This window comes from Myotis lucifugus, unplaced genomic scaffold (assembly GCF_000147115.1).
Source record: "Myotis lucifugus unplaced genomic scaffold, Myoluc2.0 scaffold_105, whole genome shotgun sequence".
Taxonomy (NCBI): Eukaryota; Metazoa; Chordata; class Mammalia; order Chiroptera; family Vespertilionidae; genus Myotis; species Myotis lucifugus.
This window is the reverse complement of record NW_005871153.1, coordinates 2,931,152-2,947,644: the sequence shown is the minus strand read 5'-3', so window position 1 is coordinate 2,947,644 and position 16,493 is coordinate 2,931,152. Positions and strand designations below refer to the sequence as shown.

At 45.7% G+C, this 16,493-nt stretch overlaps 1 protein-coding gene across 1 annotated transcript in view; it reads right to left on the bottom strand.

Moving 5' to 3' along the window:
- Positions 1–16,177, bottom strand: part of MYLK (myosin light chain kinase) — a 262,717-nt gene extending 246,540 nt beyond the window's left edge. Inside the window, 1 exon segment of the mRNA XM_006092848.3 lies at positions 16,003–16,177. The gene's annotated coding sequence lies outside the window, so the exon portion shown is untranslated.
- Positions 16,178–16,493: the final 316 nt, after the last annotated feature.

Below are 16,493 nucleotides of genomic sequence, written 5' to 3'. Positions count from 1 at the left end.
AGGTGCTACTTAGGGCAGGGCCCTGGGCAGGCTAGGCTGGGAGCCAGGCTCCAATAAAGAGTGGCACCCCTTAAAGATGAACTGGTACACCCCTTTAAAAATGTTACCCCAAATGTCAAGTTTACTATACCTTCACTTATTCAACATTCACCAGATATGTACTGAGACCCTCTTTAAGTATTGGAGGAAAATCTCTGCCCTCCAGGAGCTTACCATCTAGTGGAGAAGACAGACAAAAAGTGAGACAGGGAAGTGAAATATAAAGCATGTAAGACAGGGTGAAGAATATGGAGAACACTAAACTGGAAAGGCCTACCAGGGGTGGGGTTGAAATTTTACCTCGGGTGCCCAGGAAGAGCCTCGCAACGATGGTGACTTGAAGAGTAAACTGGAAAGGCCTGGGATAGGAAGTACCAAGCCCCATCTGGTCGTTCCCAACTAAGCTCCCTTCCCATGCCAGCTGCTCACACACTTTCACTCAGACAGACTCATGACACTCCTTAGGGTCAAAGAGCGTTGGCTTCTCTAAAACGTCAACTCTCAAATAAGAATTATGTGATGTCAAAGCAGGAAGAGCCCAGTCTCGCCCTCTCATCAGAAACTGAAACCCTGTGTTCTAGCTTGCCCAGGGCCTAACATCAAATGTGTAGCTGCCCAGTCCTGTGCTCTTGTCCCACTCTCCACTGACTCCTAGGAAACCACTTCCCTTCGGTAACAAAGCTCTTTCTCTCTTGGCTGCATCACTACAGCCAGAGGCATGCTCCACACTAGGCAGTCCAAGACCAGTCCCCAGGGTAGGCAAGGTGGAGTCCAAGAACAGAAGCAGCACTCACCTTAGACAACAACGCCAGCCTTCCCACCAGTGGCACTACTACTGCCCTAAGGTCTCCATCAACACCCCCACTGCAATGCAGCCTCTGAGAGAGAAAACAGACATTTTCCATTTTCTCTTCTTAGCCCTCTGTTGTGGGTGGAATTATGTCCTCCAAAAAGTGATGTTGAAGTCCTAACATCCCTAACCTGTGAATATGACCTTATTTGGAAATAGGGTCTTTGTGAATTAAGATGAGTCATACTGGAGTAGGGTGGGTCCTAACCAAGTGACCGGTGTCCTCATAAGAAGAGTGGAATTTGGACTCATACACAGAGGGAATACCATGTGAACAGACAGACACAGAAGAGAGAAGGCCATATAAGATAAAGCAGAGACTGGAGTGATGCATAGACAAGCCGAGAAACACCAAGGATGGCCAGCAAACCATCAGAAGCCAAAAGAGACAAGAAAGGAGACTTCCCTAGGGCCTTCAGAGGGAGCATGGCCCTGTCAACACTTAGACTTCTAGTCTCCAGAACTATGAAAGAATAAGTTTATTTTGTTTTAAGCCACCCAGTTTGTGGTACTCTTGTTATAGATGCCCTAAGAAACTAGAACACCCTCATAGATAAAGTTTAGAGCCACCCATGTTGCCTATACAGTCTTTCTCCCTGCAATCCCAAAGCTCAGAAGCATCTCCTGCCCCCCTCAACATTACTCTCCTTCATACTTACCTACAGCACATGCAAAGACCTCCCACAGAGCCCTGCAGAAAGCAGGTGAGAACCCAGGAATTCCTGGTGTTGTCAGAACAGTTTGCTGACCAGCCTGGTCTATGTCTTGCTGTAGGCACAAGCGATTTTACAAGGTTTGGCTCCAAGCAGTCTGGAATCTGTTGGTCATTTTACCTTAATTAAGAATGACTGATGGGCCCTCTGATGGACTGAAAGGTCACAGGGAAGTACCACCCACAGGAGGTGGATCACTTTCATGGATCTAGTAGCGGCCTGTTAAAAGGGAATCATCGCACTAAAAGGCTATTTGGCAATATGAAACAAAAGCAAAAAAAAGGATCATATCTTTTTTTAATATATTTTTATTGATTTCAGAGAGGAAGGGAGAGGAAGAGATAGAAACATCAATGATGAGAATCACTGATCGCCTCCTGCACGCCCCCTACTGGGGATGGAGCCTGCAACCCAGGCATGTGCCCTTGACCGAATCGAACCTGGGACCTTTCAGTCCGCAGGTCTACGCTCTATCCACTGAGCCAAACCAGCTAGGGCCGGATCATATCTTTCAACCTGGTAATGTTGTTCTTGGAATAAAATTCAAGGAAGTGACATAACAGAAAAAATAAACTATTTAAACAAAGACATTAATTGTGGAACAGCTAAAGGAGAGCATCACTATAATATCTAACATTTCCTGGGCCCTTACTATAGTACAGGCACTCCACTCCGCCAAGTGCTCTGCTTGGATTATCCTGTTTAACCCTCACAAAAACCAGGGCAGAGCTGTATTATCCTGGTTTTAGAGATAAAGAAACCTGTTCAAGGTCATACAGGAAGAGGCGAGTGACCTCTATTTTATGCCCTCTACCTAGAGTAGTGACTTCATGGTGGCCATGGGCAAGTTTAATGTTCAATTGGGCAAGTTCTGTTTAACTTCCCTAAGCCTTAGGCCATCAACTATAAAATGAGAACAAGAATAACATCGGAAGACTGGCAAAGATTAAATGCAAACGTGTGAAAACATTAGTAAATTATAAAGCACTAATTAATGAAAACTACACCCCTCATTGAGAACTCTGAATCTTATATGGAGGGAATCTGCTGTAGTCTATTTTGCATGCGAAGTTAACAGCTAGGATGTTATCTTTTATGTAGTAGAAGATTAAGATTATTTTATAACCAAGAGTGTTACAAGAAGATCTGTGTTTTTATGTTGTTTTAAGGTACAACAATATACAATCATCTCAGGGTTACAAAATTAGAATTGTACCTAATTCCTGTTCCTCAGTAAGTTTAAGGAGCTCTCTAGTAAAACCTGGTCTGATTTCTTCAGAGGGTGGGCAGGGTGGGCCTTGAAGCAGCACTTTCCTTAAGTCACTGACTTTCTCCAAATATCAGCTGTGGCCAGGGGTCTTGAACCCTAGCAAGAGGAAAGCAGAGACCCTAGAGCGAGCGCACAGAGGTGCGGGCATTTTGACGGCATTCGGAAGGGACTCTCCTCACCCCTCATGGGGTGGTTATAAGGATTGTGTCAACATGTTCTGCCAGCAGTGAGGGCCTATACATGTACAAAGGAGGATTATTATTGTCGCTAGGTCTTAGGGACCTGGCACCATCAAATCCCAGGCAATTATGCAATTGATTTTACTAACCAGGATCTGGCACAGCCCATCACCCCATTTCAATCCCAGTGAACCAGACTGAATAATGAAAGACAAAAGGCCCTAACAATCCAAGGCATCACCCAGACCTGGCGGTCAGCCCCTCCTTGCTTCAAAGCAAAATCAGAGACTCAGCCCCTGAGTCAGCCTGCCCACCCTTCAGTCCAAAAGTATCTGAGGAAGGAGAAAGTGACTGATACTTGCTCGCCACAGCGTAGTCTTCTAACAGCTTTTTCCACCAGGTTTGCCATTTGTTCTGCATTTCTCTACAGACTTGCCCACCACTCCCTGCTTTATATCCTTTAAAGTCCCCCCTTCTCTCCCCACATCAGCAGAGAGAGTGTGGAATTAATGTAACCCTCACATGCTGGGACATTGTACACATCTGCATTTTAGAAATGAGTTCAAAGTAGTTAAATAATTTTCCATGGTCACCCATCTAATCAGCTGTTGAGCAAGGATTCAAATCCAGATCTGTCAGCTGCAAAGCCCAGACCCTTCCCATCAACTTCACATACAGCTCTCCCAATCGATGAGGAAAAGCAGCTGAGGTGGACTCTGCAATCTGCCTGTACAAAATCTGTCTGGTGCCTCATGTCGCTATGGCACTATGTGGTCAACATAGAGATGGCCACAGACATGGAGGTCAAGGGTGCGCACATTCAGGAGACAGCAGGCCGGCCCCTGCTGCTCCACTCTCCACACACAGGCACACCCCTCTGTGTAAAAGGAGACCACAGCCCTTTCAGAACACCAGCACTGGGCTGGCATCTGGATGCCTGAGTTCCTGGGCCTGGCAGCCATTGTGCCAACCACAGCCCTCAGGAAAAGGAGAAAGCAATTAAAAAGCAGCGCCCCACAGACCAAACTTAAGTCATGTTTCCAAAATAGTCTCCAAAATGAAAGATCAGCCTGTCCCTGCAGTGACAGCACTTGGGCCCAACTCCTCCACACAACCCCCACTTCCTCGGGGCCCGTAAGGGGACCATAAAGGGAACGTAGCAGACGCACTGTGGACACACACAGTGATTTCCATCCATACAAATGTTTCCTAGCCACCAACTATATGCTTGCTGGGAGATGAGAGGTGGTAATATTGGGGTCCTGCTCGTGAAAAACTCACAGCTTAGTGACAAGAGAAGCTAAGAAGCAAAGACAGGAACAGATGCTCTAAAACTGAGTGGAGTTTGTATAGGGATTGCAAGGCTGGTTCAATATTTGAAAACCAATCAATGTAGCCCCTAGCTGGTTTGGCTCAGTGGATAGAGTGTCGGCCTGCAGACTGAAAGGTCCTGGGTTTGATTCTGGTCTAGGGCACATGCCCAGGATGCAGGGTCGATCCCCAGTAGGGGGCGTGCAGGAAGCAGCTGATCAATGATTCTCTCTCGTCATTGATGATTCTAGCTCTCTCCCTCTGAAAGAATAAAAATATATTTTTAAAAAATCAATAAAAATATATTTTTTAAAAAGAAAATCAATCAATGTAATTCAGTATCTTAACAGACTAAAGCAGGGGTGGGCAAACTATGGTCAAATCCAGACCATTATCTATTTTGTAAATAAAACTTTATTGAAATACAGCCATCCCATTCATTTACATATTATCTATGGCTGCTTTCATGCTACAATGGCAGAGTTGAATATTGTTAACAGAGATTGCATAGCCTGCAAAGCTGAAAATATGTACTACTCCTCTTTTCAGAAAAAAATTTGTCCACCCTTGCTCTAAACTATTAGGAAACAGTCCTTTCACCCATAAAACTGCAGCAATTCCAACTCCCTTACTTTCTGTTCTATGGAGTGGGGGACAGATGAACAGCTGAAAGACCAGGCTACTCCATGAGAAAAGAAGTCCAAGATATGACTTCTACTCGTCCCTCCTACTGGTCCCATTCCCAGGTAGAAGTCTCAGAAAGCTCTGGAAGAATCTGGCAGAAGTTTTTCTAGAGTTTTCAGAATAAATGCTTGGAGGTAGAAACACTGGTTCTAAACCTCTATGTTCCCTTTCCTAACCCAACTATCCCAGAAAAGGAGGTCTCAAATCAATGAGCTAAGCTTCCACTTCAGCAAACTAAGCGGGAGAAAAATAACGAAGAAAAATGAAGCCAATGAAATGAAAACAGAAAAATAACAGAGAAAAATCAATGAAACCAAAATCTGAGAAAAATCAATGAAACCAAAATCTGGTCCTTTGAAAATATCAATAAAATTGACACACCTCTAGCCAGACTGACGGAGAGGAACAAAAGAGGAAATACCACGACAATCCCTAAAGATATTTAGAGGTTAATAAATAAATACTGTAAAAAATATTTGTCCATTAATTCTGTAAACAGTATTTGTCCATTAATTCTACATGTTAGGTGAAACAAATTACCCAAAAAACACAAACTATCAAAAATTAAGAAGTGTCAACCTATGAACTAGGAGGTCCCGGGTTCGATTCCTGGTTGGGGCACATGCCTGGGTTGCAGGCTCGATCCCCAGTGTGGGGAGTGCAGGAGGCAGCCGATCAATGATTCTCTCTCATCATTGATGTTTCTATCTCTTTCTCCCTTCCTCTCTGAAATCAATAAAAATATATTAAAAAATAATAATAAAATTTTAAAAATCTAGAAGAAACAGATGCCCTAGCTGGTTTGGCTCAGTGGATAGAGTGTTGGTCTGTGGACTGAAGGGTCCCAGGTTTGATTCCGGTCAAGAGCATGTACCTTGGCTGCAGGCACATCCCCAGTAGGGGTGTGCAGGAGGCAGCTGATCGATGCTTCTCTCTCATCGATGTTTCTAACTCTCTATCCCTCTCCCTTCCTCTGTAAAAAAGTCAATAAAATATATTAAAAAAATAAAATAAAATAAACATGATACATCACATAAACAAAATGAATGACAAAAATCACACGATCATATGGGTAGATGCAGAAAAGGCATTAAACAAAATCCAGCACCCATTTATGATAAAAACTCTCAGCAAAGTGGAAATAAAGGAGTCATAATAATAAAGACGATATATGACCAGCCTACAGCCAACATCATACTCAATGGGCAAAAACTAAAAGCATTCTCCTTAAGATCAAAAACAAACAGGGATGCCCACTTTCACAACTTTATTCAAGATACTACTGGAAGTCTTAGTCACAGAAATCAGAAAAGAAGAAATAAAAAGCATCCAAATTGGAAAGGAGATGACATAATATTGTACAGAAAAAAACCCCTAAACACTCCACCAAAAAAAAAAATGCTAGATTTGATTAACAAATACTGCAAAGTAGCAGGATACAAAATTAAATCTAGAAATTGATAGCATTTTTATATACCAACAATGAACTCTCAGAAAGAGAAAGTAAAAAAATATATATCCCATTTACCATTGCAACAACAAAAATAAGATACCTGGGAATAAACTTAACCAAGGAGGTAAAAGACCTGAACTCAGAAAATAGGAAGATACAAACAGGTGGAACATATGCTGTGTTCATGAATTGGAAGAATTAACATCATTGAAATGTCTATACTACCCAAAGCCATCTACAGATTCAATGCAATCTCTATTAAAACACCAACAGCATATTTCACAGGTCTAGAACAAATATTCCAAAAATTTATGTGGAACCAAAAAGACCCTGAATAGCCTCAGCAATCTTGAGAAAGAAGAACAAAGTTGGAGGGATCACAATACCATATATCAAACTATGCTACAAAGCCACTGTAATCAAAACAGAAGAGGCATATGGACCAATGGAATAGAACAGAGACCCCAGAAATTGACCCATGCCAATATGCTCAATTAATATTTTATAAAGGAGGTAACAGCATACAATGAAGTAAAGACAGTCTCCTCAATAAATGTTGTTGGAAAAATTGGACAGGTACATGCAAAAAAATGAAACTAGACCACCAACTTATACCATACACAAGAATAAACTCAAAATGGATAAAAGACTTAAATGTAAGTCACAAAACCATCAAATTCCTAGGCAGTAAAATCTCAGACATCTCACATAGCAGTATTTTCACCAATACATCTCCTAGGGCAAGAGAAACAAAGGGAAAAATAAAAAAACAGGACTACATCAAACTAAAAAGCTTCTGCACAACAAAAAAAAAAACATCAACAAAATGAAAAGGGAACCCACTGTATAGGAGAACATATTTTCCAGTGATATATTTGATAAGGGGTTAATTTCTAAAATATATAAAGAACTCACACAACTCAACACCAGAAGGACAAATAATCCAATTAAAAAATGGGCAAAGGACCTAAATACCAGTAGACACTTCTCCAAAGAGGACATACAGATGGCCAATAGAAATGAAAAAATGCTCAATGTCACTAATCATCAGAGAGATGCAAATTAAAACTACAATGCGGTATCACCTCACACCCGCCAGAATGACTACCATCAATAAATCAACAAACAACAAGTGCTGGCAAGAATGTGGATAAAGGGAACCCTAGTACACTGCTGAGGGGAACACAGATTGGTGCAGCCACTGTGGAAAACAGTATGGAGTTTCCTCAAAAAATTAAATATGAAACTGCCATTTGACACAGCAATCCCACTGCTGGGAATATATCCTAAGAATTTTTGAAACACCAATCTGAAATAATATATGCATCCCTATGTTCACAGCAGCGTTATTTACAATGTTTAAAATCTGAAAACAGCCCAAGTGCCCATCAGTAAATGAGTGAATAAAAAAGCTGTGGTGCATTTACATAATGGAATGAGACTGTAAAAAAGAAGGATCTCTTACCTTTTGGAACAACACAGATGGACCTGGAGATATTTATGCTAAGCGAACAAGCCAGTCAAGACAAATATCACATGATCTCACTTATATGTGGAATCTTATGAACAAAATACCCTGACAAACAAAACAGATCCAGAGGCATGGATGCATGGAACAGAATGACAGATCTCAGTGGGGAGGGAGGGGGAGGGGTCAGGAAGAGATTAACCAAAGAACATATAAGTATGTATGCATAACCCATGGACATAGGTAATAGTGTGGGGAAAGCCTGGGGTGGGGAGGGGGTTGGGTGAAGTGGGGCAAATGAAAGGCTATCTACATATAATACTGTTAATAATGAAAGAAAGAAAGAAAGAAAGAAAGAAAGAAAGAAAGAAAGAAAGAAAGAAAGGGAGGGAGGGAGGGAGGGAGGGAGGGAAGGAGGGAGGGGAAAGATTATGTGTGTGTATATATACATATATACATATATATACATATATATATATATATATATATATATATATATTTTTCCCCCCCCAGAGAGGAAAGGAGAGTGAGGGGGAGGCAGAAACATCAATGATGAGAGAGAATCATTGATCGACTGCCTCCTGCATGCCCCACACTGCGGATAGAGACCGCAACCTGGGCATATACCCTGACCAGGAATCAAACCATGACCTCGAATCAAACCATGACCTCCTGGTTCACAGGTCAACAGTCAACCACTGAGCCACACTGGCCAGGCAAAAAACTTTATTTCACCTTGAAATCATGTATAACTCTGATAGGCAAACACAGTTCAGAGGATCTTAATATTTTGATTCTGATAATAATGAAGAAAGTGGTATACACTTTCGTGAATAAAATAGAAAGTTATAAAACTGTATGTATTAAAGGAAGAGTCTTTTTCTTGAGAAACAATAAAGTGATATGAATCTTACAGCCTATGGTAACTTGAAATCAAGAAAATATGGAATGTTATCTCCTACTTTTTCTCTTCAGCTAGCCTGACTTGGTTTCTGTTCATTTTGAATAATCCTTCCTAATATACAAATCAAAGAAACAATTACATAAGGGAAAAGCAACCAAGAATGATTCTCAAATCTGGCTGACATTGGAGACACCTGGGAGCTTTGCAAAAACAAATTCCCTGAACCCACCCAGGTGCTGGGCTGGGGACTAGAGACCCATGGGTTATTCTGTAAACAAGGCTCCCAAAAGGATTTTAGTATCTGCCAGCTCTGGAATCACTGCTATGAGGAAACAGAGGCATTGGGCCTGTCCTTCCCTTGAAGTTTTTTTTTCAATATAGTTGTGCATATAAAAATTTTAGCCCTAGCCGGTTTGGCTCAGTGGATAGAGTGTTGACCTGCAGACTGAAGGGTCCCAAGTTCAATTTTGGTCAAGGACACGTACCTCAGTTGCAGGCTCCAGCCCTGGTGGGGGAGCACGTGGAAGGCAACCAATTGATGTGTCTCTCTCACATCAGTGTTTCTCTCTATCTCTCCTTCTCCCTTCCACTCTCTCTAAAAATCAATGGGAAAAATATCATTGGTGAGGATTTTTTTAAAAATTAGTACGGAAAGAACTAAACAAAAAGTAAACATTCCATGACTTGTCACCTTCAATAGAATTTACAAGGACTAATTGGTACAGACATTCAATAAGGAAGAGAACTTGAAGCTGAAGAGGTTGGAGGCAAGCCCGTTTGGGGAGTAGAGCCTGACAGTTATTAGGAACTTAATTCATCCCCTGAACAAATATTTAAGAATAGAAGGACTTGTTATCAAAGAGGTAAGTGAAGAATATTCTAGGAAAGGATAAACTCTTAGTCAAAGGCAGAGAGACAGGAAAGCGTAAGTTGGGTTCAGGGACAGTAAGTTAACACATCTCGCTGGTTTGGAGGTCAAATTATGGAGGCCACTGAACTTCAGGTTAAGGTTGTCTTATAAGAAGCAGGGCTACTGAAGGTTTCTGAGGATGAAGTGGCACCGTTAAACTGTGTTTTAAGATTAACAAAGCAATCAAGTGTAAAATGTGTTTGATGGCCTGGACGTAGTTAATAGTCCAAGCCTGAGCCAGGGAAGGTCTGGTCAGGAGCAACAGCAATATGAAAGTAAAACCAAGGCTTTCTCTGACTGGAATCATCAGACCATCCACAGGAGGAGCGGCTGAGCCCCTGTGGTCATCTACCACCAGCTGGTGCTCTAGGTGGCTCCCAATCACTACAAAAACCTGAAAACTCCCTAAAATACTGGTTAAAACACAAAGGTAAAATCAGCAGCCACTGCATTAACTGTACCATGCCCACCATGAGGATCCACTGTGAAGACGGAAGACAGTAGTAATAAGAGGCATGTTACAGGGTAGGGGCTGTGTTCCTCCAGGTATATATACTCTGAAACAATGTGTTGCCTCATTAATATACTCATTTCCACAAGCTTGGCAACCAAGTGACTATGAGATCACTAATGCAAAAATACTGAATGAGAACTGAACTTGGAGAATGGGGAAGGGAAGGAATAGGTCCACTTTAGGCATGATCTATGAATAGGCTTAGTACTTAGCAGGAAAAATGCATACATAAAGTTCAGGAGAAAGATTAGAATGGTTATACTGAAGCATAAAGAGGACAATTGGAGAAGTGAGACAGATGAGTGGAAGTGCCTTCTTACGGAGCAGCAGAGGGGAAATCCTTTAGAATCTTCTGTTGAGCACTTCCATTCACCCCATTAGCCAGTCTTTCAACCCAGATGTTCAAGCACCTGTGGCGTGTAAGGCACTGAGCTAAGTCTAAGGACACAAAGATGAACCGATGAACCATGGTCTTTGCCCTCAGGAGCTCGAAGCCTAGTGGGACACCAAGCCTTTCAACTACATCACAAGAAAAGGTAAGCGAGCGCTTGTTCATCTGCTCACAGCCTGCTCAGGTAAGCAAAGACGGGGTTCCTCTCTGCATTTACCAATGCATACCCAGGGACCTGGACAGCACTGGAGCTGACCCCAAACCATGGCCTCTTCCTGGTTTTTCACACAGCCTCGGAGAACACTCCATCTAGCCTAGCCCTAGAAAAAGGGAAGAGCACTCCTGTCAGAGTCTGTAGAGAAGGCCAGGGCCTCGAACTGTTCATAAGAGTGAAAGTTCCTGTCAAGGATGGTGCAGACCCAGAGTCAAGGCAGACCCAGACTAGTGTCAGCCAAAGGTATTGAGTCTGAATATTAGTGGGATGGGAGCTAGGACTTAGGATAGGTGAACTTTGTGTGGACAAATACAAGGACCTGGAGGCAGACAGATGGCAGTAATCAGAGTCTGGCCAGATAGAGGAACATTCACCCCTGCTCCCCCAGAGACCCTTAAACTAAAGAGGACAAACTTCAAGGACTCTGGAGAACCAGGTGGAGCAGTGATGGAAACAATTTGCATCCATTGCTCTGGCCCAGATCAGGCCTTACCATGCCCATCAGTATCCTCCATCAGGGTGGGGTGATAAGATTCTGGCTGTTTCCAGTTCTCTCCACCCCCCTCCCACCCCTACCCATCATTTGGGCCTCTTAGACCAGGGTTTCCACCTCAGTATAATGCAGGTGTCAGATGGACTGGTCTCCTGCAGCCCTAAAGCCCGCCATTCCAGAACTGGAAAATGAGCTACAATAAGTGAAGCATAAGGAAAGAACACAAAGCCTTGAAAACCCAAAAGTCTTCCATGGGACTGGGCTTTCACTCTGGCAGTAGATTTGCTTCTCATTATTTTTGATCTGGTATAAAATTAAAACAAAATTGTTCCAGAAATACCCTGGGCAGCAGAGGGAAAACAAGCCTGGAACGAAAACCACCCCCAAAATAAATCTCAGGACAAGCAGGTCTTGCATGGTTGAGAGCTCACCACAGGGTCAAAGGTGTTGCACCAGGTTCCAAGGAAGGAGGGGCTGTGAGTTCTGAACACTGGAGCCAAATGTTCCAGCCTTCCTCTCTCCTGGACAGTGTCTGCCCTCCCTTCAGGATTCTGCTCATGACCACCCTCCCTCCTCCTCATCTTTGAGGCCTTTCCTGACCACTCCAGCCCCTGAATTTCTTGCCACCCATATGTTCCCTATTGAGTGTGTACCACAGGACTTGTTCCTGTCTTCTAATTACCTCATATGTGTTAGCTGTGTCCCCATACAGACCCAAATTCTCTTGAGCATACTGCCGTTGTTTCATAACCCTCCACAGGGCTAGATGGAGAGTAGGTTCATAATTAATGTTTGTTGGCTGATGTAGAGGTCCTTCCATCGGCATAGAGAATACTACTCGGGCAATAGCTATTCTTTCCTTTGTGCCTCTTGATATTCACATATTCATTTCATTTTTATAACCACCCTCATTTTCAGATGAGGAAACTGAAGTCATTCACGGAGGTTAAATACAGTCCCATGAAACATCCAGCCAGTCAGTGAATGAATGGCTCTGAACCCAAGTTTAACACCAGAGGTCACATTCTCCCCTTGTGCTGCTTCCTCCTGCCGTACATCTGAAGGAGAGCTACTCTCACTAGAAGTCTCAGTCTCTGAAAACAAAAAAATATATAAGCAGCATTCTCAACTATGAAAGCTCAAAACTGTAGGTGTTTGGTTCCCAACAGATTATGAGAAATCACTCGGGTTCTACATTAACAAATTAGCATCAGATCTGGGGGCCAGGTGGTGGGTAAAGAGAAGAGAATCAACAAGTAGATCTGAAAGAAAAGAAAATCCTCTCCTCGTCTCGTTTCTTTTGTCTCCAAAGGGCACTACGCTCAGGACCCCAGAGAAAAGAGAAAGGGGGACAGAAGTACCAACAGTGGTGGGATGGGGACAATGGGAAATTCGAGAAGCCAGAACTGCACCAAAATTCCCACAGCTCCCTACTGGGGTGCCCATTGTGAGCATTCACCTTCAGACACCAGGGGACAGTGAGCAGGAGGGCGATGAAAAGAAGGTGGTGTGAGCATCTGGAAATCTAGCCTTATCCCCACCCCACCAACTGTACACAGGGAGCAGTTCTTACTGGCGGCCTCCTGCCCAGCCCCCCTGGGCTAGCTGTCACTGTCCATTTAACAAGGGCTACAGCCCTGGCACACCAGATGCATAAAACAAGGCAGGAGGGATGCATCTGTTGACCTAGAGTGTCAAACACCAAGATCCACTCACCTTGAGATTGTAAGGAAAACTTCATTTCTGTGCTCAACATGGTGGCTTAAAACAAACAACCCAAAACTCAATAAAGAGACAGAATTCATCTGCAGAATGGCACAGGTGGGAGGTGAGTGGCTCACACAGCAGACCCCAGCCCAGCACACTCACCTTTCTGTGCTTGTCGGGTGGCAGGGTAGAGGAGTAAAGGGGTGGGAAGAAGTCACATGGTAGGGAGCCTATTCTAGTGACATCTGGGATGTCCTCACTCTGGATTGCTGGCTGGAGGGGTCCCTAATTCTGAACCCACCTGCCACTCAGGTGTCCCCTTGAACATTTTCCATGCAAATGGTCCTACCTCAGGGCCTCTGGATGGACCTAAAGTCGAGTTGGGTGAGGACAATGTCTTCTGTTGGGAACGGTTATTTTCTAAGGGTTGTTTTCTAAATGTCGCTCCATTTACAGAAAGGACAGGATAAGAAACTTTTTTACATGAACAATTTCCAACCAGTGTGTGTTGGTTTGAACTGTGGGAAGGATAGTCAGGCTTTCAAGAGGCCGTGGTATATATTTCCAGAATACCAAGAAATGTCTCAGAAAGGCAGTAAATAAGACTCCAAAGGTTTATGGGGTCCTTACCCCCAGACCAGGCTGCATTCTCAAATTTCCACCCCCTAACCCTCTTAATAGGCAAAGAGCCAATAAATCAACTAGTTCTGTTTCATAGACTCTAGACCAGGGGTGGGCAAACTTTTTGACTCGAGGGCCACAATGGGTTCTTAAACTGGACCGGAGGGCCGGAACAAAAGCATGGATGGAGTGTTTGTGTGAACTAATATAAATTCAAAGTAAACATCATTACATAAAAGGGTATGGTCTTTTTTTTTTTTTTTAGTTTTATTCATTTCAAACGGGCCGGATCCGGCCCGCGGGCCGTAGTTTGCCCACGGCTGCTCTAGACTCATATTTTAGGGGGAAAGCAAGTACACGCACAGTGACTCCAGAACATTCATAATCTATTCCTCTGAGGCTGAAGAAGACCTCCCCAGCCAGGACCAAGACCCCTCCCTCACCTCTGGCACTGCATGGGCCCCTCTCCCTTCAGCAAGCACTACCTGAGGCCAGCATCCTCTTCTGATAAGCCTTCCCAGCAGACTCCCCTGGAGCTGCCATCCAGGGACCCCAGTCCTATAGTCACTGCATCTAAAATCCCTCCACCTGACCTGACAATTAGACCGGGAACTCCCAAGGGCCTAGTCTTCTCTGTACATGTTCCCCAAGATCTGGCCCCTGGGGAAACAGGCTCCTGATACAAGGTCAGTAAACCTCACACAAAGAAAAATGACTCAAAGGCCGCAGCTAGCCAGTTACTGTGAGTATAAGAAACCAAACACATTCATCCTTCACTACTGTGGGTGGTTCTCTAAGCTCATGCCTAATGCTGTGTGAGGACTAGCATCCTTCTGTATCCTTCGTGAATGAGGGGACAGACATGCGCATCCTGGTGAAAGGCTCTTATGCAAGCCCCCAGAGTCCCCACTACCCAACCCAGCACCCAGGGTCCAGCCACTCCCACCAAGGCCAACTGCCCAGGTTCCTACCCTACCTGCTCTGGCTCAAGGCTCTTGGTCCACAAAGGGCCAACCTCACTCTGGGCACCAGGAGAGAACATTCCACTGGTGGCCTAGGACACTGTGGGGCCAGCGGCAGCACCCTCCACAGTCCCCGCAGTGTGCAATGCAGGGGAAAAAGGCTAGGACAGGATCACAGAAAACAGATGGAAAGGAGGTCAAGAATTAAAGAGAAAATTTGTGTGTGTGTGTGTGGGGGGGGGGGGGGGTGAGAAAGAAAAACTCCTTTTCTAGGAACACAATAAGTTTGTGTTCCAGAAACACCTACACTTCCCCCAGAGACTTGCATTGTGGAGAGCTGATGCTTTGAAGTGTGAGGGACTCACACTTGGGCTGGCCTCTCAAGGCCCCCAATTGGAACTAATTTACTGACAGTTGTGCATTTTAACCAAAAGGACTGCCCTAAGGCAGGAAAGAACCCATAGTCCCACCTGGAAGGGGGATGCAGCTCTAGGGCACCGTCCCTATGGCTGGGGAGGTGCACAGACTCTGCTCTTTGAACTTGGGGAGAGCTTCGGCATCTCAAGGGTGTGTCCCCCCTCCAACCAAACAAAACATCCTGGAAAACCTCTCCCCGCCAGCCCATCTTCGCATCCAATACCACTCCTCCATGCGGTCCTTTCGCTCTTCTAGCATGACAGTAGCACAAGTTCCAGGGAGCTCTGCCTCAACCACGGACAGCAAACACCTGGGGCTGGCTTTCTCCCAAACTTTCCAACGGCAATGATCTGCAAACAAGGGTCCTCCAACCATGGAACCCCCGCCGGAGCAAAGCAGGAGAGCAGGCTGAAGTGAGCAGCAGGCAGTGAGCAAGACGGCAGCGCCCGACGCCCCAGTTCTGCCTGGGACCCCGCGGCCGCCTTCACTGCCCTACTTTCCGGGTCTCACACTTGGGCTGTGTCACCGCGGCCCCGCGGCTGCCGTCACGGAGCCCTCCTGCCAGGGGTTGGGGAGCTGGGAAAAGAACCCGCCTCTCTTCCTTGGGGGCTAGAGGCGATTTGAACCCTTCAAATCAAAGGCACGTCCTTCGGATAACGCTAGAGAGACAACAGCATCGCGTCCCGAGCACCGCACCTCCCCAAAGAAACCCGGCTGCCGGGAGTCCGGGGCGGCCCCTTTACGCGCCAACTCCTGGCCGCACGCAGGAACCTGTCTCCAACAAGGAGTCGGGGCGCGCTCCGGGAGAGGGTCCCCACCCCCGACCCCGACCCCGACCCTGACCCTCGGAGAGTCGCTCCCAGGGCCGCGCTGGGACAAAAGCGTGGGACGGGCTCACTCACCCGCGCGGCGAAGGCGTCCGGGAGCCGAGGCCAGCGCTCGCTCCGCCGCCGCTGCTGCAGACTCGGTGGTGCCGGGAGCCGGTGAGGCGCGTCCCGGCGGGACCGAGCGGGGCGGGGGCGAGCGGCCAGGCCAGAGAGCGAGCAAGTGGGAGAGTCCGGAGCGAACGCGCGTGAAGGCGGGCGACCGAGAGCGCGACGCCCCGCGTCCGGACTCACACTGCGGGCGCCCGCTCGCACGCGCTGATTTGCATGTCATTTGCATAGCGCTCAGGGAGTGGACCTGCGGCCCTTCCCGCCACGCCCACCCGCGCTCCTCCCCGGAGCCCTTGGCGCGGCTGGGGATCCCGAGCCGACACCGCGCCGGATCCACTCGGCCATTCCCCGCACCGCCCCGACCCCTCCACCCCGCGTGAGTGGCGGTGAGGGTGCTTTCTCTCACTCTCTTTCTGGTTTTTGTATTTTCCCCGGATGGCCACTCGATCCAGGACAAA